Source organism: Prionailurus viverrinus, unplaced genomic scaffold (genome assembly GCF_022837055.1).
Source record: "Prionailurus viverrinus isolate Anna unplaced genomic scaffold, UM_Priviv_1.0 scaffold_60, whole genome shotgun sequence".
Lineage (NCBI taxonomy): Eukaryota > Metazoa > Chordata > Mammalia > Carnivora > Felidae > Prionailurus > Prionailurus viverrinus.
Window position 1 is genome coordinate 988790 of NW_025927622.1, and position 6263 is coordinate 995052.

Sequence of the window (6263 nt, forward strand, 5' to 3'; positions counted from 1 at the left end):
AGTTTGTGGATGAGATTAAAGATTCGGAGGTAAAGACATTATCCTGTGCAATACAGTCACACATCCTTAGAGAGGCAAAGGGAGATTTGGCCTCAGAAAAAGAAGGTACTATTTCTGCCGCCAGAGCAAGATGATGTCAAGCCCCGGCTTTGATGGAGGAACGCAGCTGTGGAAGGAAACGCATTCTCCCCTTAGGGCTTCGGGTTGGAGCAAGCCCCTGCTGGCCCCTTCATTTCTGTCCCCCGAATGACACGTGCGTGTGGATTCTATTGGCTGGTTTTGCAGTAATCTGTTACAGCAGCGAGAGGAAGCTAGTACAGAGTAGCGACGCTAAACCCGGACTCCTAACAGGAGGCGGAGGGCGAGGACCGTCCTTGGTTGCCGCGCAGCTGGCGGCCCCGCAGGCAGTTCAGGCACACTTCCACCGGGAAAGGGAGGGCGAACCGGCATTTTCAACCTCAGGGACCTTCGAAACAAGACAAAACAGAAGCTTTGAACCAACTCAGGGTCCGAAATGACGTGTATGATCTCTGGTCAAAGACCATCTCGTGTTTTAATGTTCTTATGCAAGTTGAGAAAAAACAAACTTCACACCGACGTATCTTTATAACATAAAATTTAACCAGCCGAAGTTTAAATTATTATCTTTTTTAAATGAGAATTGCTGGTCTTCATTGATTTGTAGAAAGTCTTTAGATACAGAATTATGGAAATTAGCCCTTTGTAACATGAGTAGCCAGGTATTTTTCTAGGGTTACAATCTATTTATTTGTTTATTTATTTATTTTTAAATTTTTTTTAACGTTTATTTATTTTTGAGACAGAGAGAGACAGAGCATGAACGGGGGAGGGGCAGAGAGAGAGGGAGACACAGAATCGGAAACAGGCTCCAGGCTCTGAGCCATCAGCCCAGAGCCCGACGCGGGGCTCGAACTCACGGACCGCGAGATCGTGACCTGAGCTGAAGTCGGACGCTTAACCGACTGAGCCACCCAGGCGCCCCTATTTATTTATTTTTTAATGTACATCCAAGTTACTTAGCATGTTGTGCAGTAGTGATTTCAGGAGTAGAACCCAGTGATCCATCCCCTACGTACAACACTGCGTGCTCATCCCAACAAGTGTCCTCCTTAATGCCCCTCGCCCATTTAGCGCATCCCCCCACCTGTAACCCCCCCAGCAGCCCTCAGTTTGTTCTCTATCTTTAAGAGTCTCTTGGGGCGCCTGAGTGGCTCAGTTGGTTAAGCGTCTGACTTCGGCTCAGGTCATGATCTCGCGGTTCTTGAGTTCGAGCCCCACGTCAGGCTCTGTGCAGACAGCTCAGAGCCTGGAGCCTGCTTCAGATTCTGTGTGTGTCTCTCTCTGTCCCACCCCGCTTCCACTCTGTCTCTGTCTCTCTCAAGAATAAACATTAAAAAAAAGTCTCTTGTATTTTGCCCCCCCTCCCCGTTTTTATATTATTTTTCTTTCCCTTCCCCTATGTTCATCTGTTAAGTTTTTAAAATTCCACCTATGGGTGAAGTCATAGGATACTTGTCTTTCTCTGACTAATTTCACTTAGCATCATACCCCCAGTTCCATCCACGTAGTTGCAAATGGCAAGATTTCGTTCTTTTTGATGGCCGAGTAATACTCCATTGTACATATATACCACATCTTCTTTATCCATTCATCCGTCGATGGACATTTGGGCTCCTTCCATACTTTGGCTATTGTGGATAGTGATGTTTAAATTATTATCTTGTGATTTAAGGCATGAATGAAGAATCATATATGTTGCACGTCACAACTGTGTTTTGTGGTCAGCTTTATCGAGATGTACGGACTGTTGTGGATACAGTTTGACGAGACTGACACAGGCAGCTGTATAACTGCCACCACTATTGACAGAGACGGGTTTTGTCCCCCTTTGAACTTCCCTCACGCTGCTCTGCTGTCATCCGGTCCCTCCAACCCCAGGGCCCTGGCAACCACTCATCTGTTCTCTGTCCCCACGGTTTGGAATTTTCTAGAACATGGTAAACTTGTGGAAGAGTGTGACTAGCTTTGTCTCCACGCAGCTTGTCCTTACTAGACAGCATGCAGAGCACGTGGCTGGGATTTGCCCTGTCACCTGTTCTGAGAGTCCTTCTGAGTTTGGCCTATTACATCTCCTGACTGGACACTTGGTCTTAGTTCCTCCTCAGTTTTATGTTACGCTTTAAAATTGTATAGCTCCTTTTGTTTGTCCTTTAAATCGTTCAGAATAGGACTCGGAGGTTATGCCCTCGGGAAACAGACCTTGAGACAGGGATCACGGACAGGGGGGTTCCTGGGGACCGTCCTTGTGGTTGGAGCGTGCCAGGCAGTGAAGGAAGCAGGCCTGGACAGAGGGACAGGGGGCTGAGAAGATGGTCTCGGCTGACCCTATGGGGGCCTCTGGAGCTACACAGTTGTCCCCCGGTAGCCACAGGTGCTGGCCTTTATGCGTTTGCATGGGGAAGTCCTGGTGTGGGCAGCCTCTGTGAAGGAGGGGGGACCTGGGAGACACTCAGCTTCGAGCCACCAGCCACTGGCACCCCTAGCAGCTGAGAGAAATGCTGCTTCTGTATGTTTGGGGGGTTTGCATGGTGCACACAGCATCCAGTACAGTCCACCCAGAACTGCTCAGCTCGATGTATGTTCTGGAAACACCTCACCCAGGACCTTGTTAGGCTTCTTTTTCTGCAGGGAAACTTGTAAGAAAAAGATTAGTGTGGTGAGCTACAGCCCCCAGCGCCACCCTGGGCTGGACTCATCACCCCCCACCTGCAGCCACACCCTCCTCCCTCTCTCCCTGTCTCCGAGGCTGAGTTGCTGGGGCAGCCCAGCCCAGACCCCAGTCCCTGAGGGGCCCGAGTGCTTTGTCAGCAACCGTCAGACTAAGGGTGCTGTGCACTCCCCGTCTGCACCAGGAGGGCCTGCGCACTTGCAGGTGCCCAATCATCAGCTCTCCAGGCCTTTGTCTTCATGGTCCCTACTGGGAGGACACCCTCCCAGCCTCTTCTTCCTCCTTTAAGACTCGGCTAAAGACACTGCTTTTTATTTTCTTAGCTTTATTATTTTTACTTTTTATTTGAAAACCATTCAGGTATACAGAACAATTGCAAGAAGAAGCGTAGGAAGATATCTTCACATACCCTCTCCCAGGTTCCGCTATTAGCATTTTGCTCCGTTTGCTTTATCATTTGTTCCGAACCACCTAAGTTGCTGGTGTCATGGCACCTTACTCCTGTCTAGTCCCTTTGGGCTGTTCTAACAGAAACGTCACAGACCAGGTGCCTTATAAACAGCAGAAAAGTATTTTCCATAGTTCTAGAGGCTGGAAAGTCCAAGATCAAAGTGCCAGCAGATTTGGTCACTGGTGAGGACCTGCTTCCTGGTTCAGAGGCTGTCTTTGCACCATCTGCTCATGGGGACAGAGGGGCGAGGGTGCTCCCTGGGGTCTCTGCCATAAGGGCACTGATCCCAGGGCACCTGGGTGGCTCAGTTGGTTGAGCGTCCATCCAACTCCTGGTTTCGGCTCAGGTCACGATCTCGAGGTTTGTGAGTTCGAGCCCCACATTGGGCTCTGTGCCAATAGCACGGAGCCTGCTTGGGAGGCTCTCTCTCTTTCTTTCTCTGACCCTTCCCTCCCCTCTGTCTCTCTCTGAAAAATAGATAAATAAACATAAAAATTTTAAGAAAAATAAGGCACTCATCCCATTCACGCAGGTTCCGTCCTCATGACGTCCCAAAGTCTCCACCATCAAATACCATCATATCGGGGATTCAGTTTCAACATATGAATTCGGGGGGACACGGACATTCAGTCTATGTTAACCTCTAAATATTTCAGTGTAAATTTTTTGAGAATAAGAATATTCTCTTACAGAACCACAGGACTGTTATCAATGTCCCCGAACTTAACATTGATGTAACACGTTTATCCAATCCACGTCTGAATTCCAGTTTTGTCATTCATGTTCCAGTTATGTTTCCAATAATGGTCCTTATAGTCTTTCCGTCCACACTGGCAGATCCAGTAGGATCAGATATTGCATTTAGTTGTCCTGTCGGAAAAAGTGGTCTTTTATGGCAGTAACATTTCTGAGGAATACAGTCCTTCTCTGTTTGTTTAACAGCATGTTCCTTATTCGGGGTTTGTCTGCAGTTTCTCAAAAATATGCAGGATTTGGGGCGCCTGGGTGGCGCAGTCGGTTAAGCGTCCGACTTCAGCCAGGTCACGATCTCGCGGTCCGTGAGTCCGAGCCCCGCGTCGGGCTCTGGGCTGATGGCTCGGAGTCTGGAGCCTGTTTCGGATTCTGTGTCTCCCTCTCTCTCTGCCCCTCCCCCGTTCATGCTCTGTCTCTCTCTGTCCCAAAAATAAATAAACGTTGAAAAAAAAAATTTAAAAAAAAAATGTGCAGGATACGCACTTCTGGCCAGATTAAGTGATGTAGTGTCCTTCTAAGAGCATCACATTGGAAGGCACATGGTGTTCGTCTGGCCCTCACTACCATGTTAATTTTTTATCAGCCGGCCAATGTTGCCTCATTTCTACACTGTAACCCTAATAATCGGCCTGTGGAGAGAGGCTTTCAGACCTTAAAAACCTTCTTCCCTTCGTCTGGATCCCCTGCTGCCCCTTCGCACCTCTCTGATGATTCTTGTCCAAGCCGTTTCTGAGAAGTCTTCTCTGGTTTCTCAGCCTGACTCAAACCCTTTGCCTTGGCTTCTGCACACGTTATAAACACAGACACCCCCCCCTCGTTGTATCTGTTGGCCGTCTCCCTGCCTCACTGGATCCCTGCAAGCCCAGCACCTAGTTGAGGGCTGTAGGGGCCATGCGCTTAGTTCATTGATTAACTGAATGAATAAGGGGATGAATGAATGATCAACTGCTCCAGGTATCAGTGAGGACTCTCAGACACAAGCGCCTGAACCTCCAATCTGAATGAGGTGTATCTAACACAAGGAGTAGGGAGCCCACTGACTCATATAACTGTGAAGGGCAGGGTAGACTTTTTTTTTTTTTAACGTTTTTATTCACTTTTGAGAGAGCAAGAGAGAGTGGGGTGGGGGTGGGGGGCGGACAGATGATCCGAAGAGGGCTCTGTGCTGACAGTAGAAAGCCCGATGCGGGGCTCAAACTCACCAATGGTGAGGTCACGACCTGAGCTAAAGTCAGATGCCCAACTAACCGAGGGGCCCTAGGGTAGACCTTTCAAAAGTGGTTCTTCTGTCTCCTGGCTGGTAGACTCTCAGAGGGCTGGGGATAATGCTTTTTATCAAGCATCACGCCTGGTGGATCTCAGCTTCTCAGTACCCCACTGGCTGATGGCTGGGAAAGGAACTAGGCTTTTGAATTCCTCACCTCCTCGGTCTTGGAACCACCACCCTTTGTGCCAGCCAGAAATCTGGGAGCCATCGTCACATTCTCGCCACCTTCACTGCATCAGGGGGTCTTGTGGGGTCTACTTTTCCAAGCTGTCCACCTCTGTCCCCACCCCTCCATCCTAGTCAGCGGCTGACGTCTCTGCAGGCTGAGGGCCTTGCCACTGGCCTGCCTCCGTCCTCTCTTGCTTTTGATTACAACACTCTTGGTACACCTTCTGCCCTCGTGCTCAGAGCCCTCGTCAGTCCGAAATTTAAAATGTTGGGGCTGTCACGTTCAAACTCTGCCCCCGTGCCTAGCAAAGGTTCGGGAAGTGCATTAGGTCCACAGACATTTAATCAATAAACTAAACACAACAACTACGACTTCGGAGCCAAATGGCCCTGCGTTGGGATCCTCCCCTCTTGCCCACCCCAGGACCGGCTCCCAGCACAGGGAGCCGCCTTCTCAAAGCTCGTCTTCAGGCACATTTTCGCAAGCCCCAGTCGACTCTGCCGGCACACGAGGTGGGTCATCCCCGGGCCAAAAGTGCAGAAAGTTCCAGAACCACGCTGCCCAGCCTTCCATCCTGGGTTCAACACCCGCGCACGGGCGGCCCGTTTCCTCATCCCTAACTCGGGGCGCGGACAGCACTCGGCCCTGGGATCGGAAGGAGGAAGTGGGACAGGGCTCCCTGCGCAGGTGTGGCTCTCAGGGATCAGCCTCCCTCCACCACAGCCCGCCGCCCAGGCGCGGCCCAGGCCGGGGTCCGGCGACGGCCCCGCGCATCCCCGTCCGCGCGCCCGCTCCGCGCTCCCCGCATAGCCAGCTCCGCGCACCTACTACGCGCCCGCCCGCGCCCCGCCCGCGCCCCGCCCCCGGCCCCGCC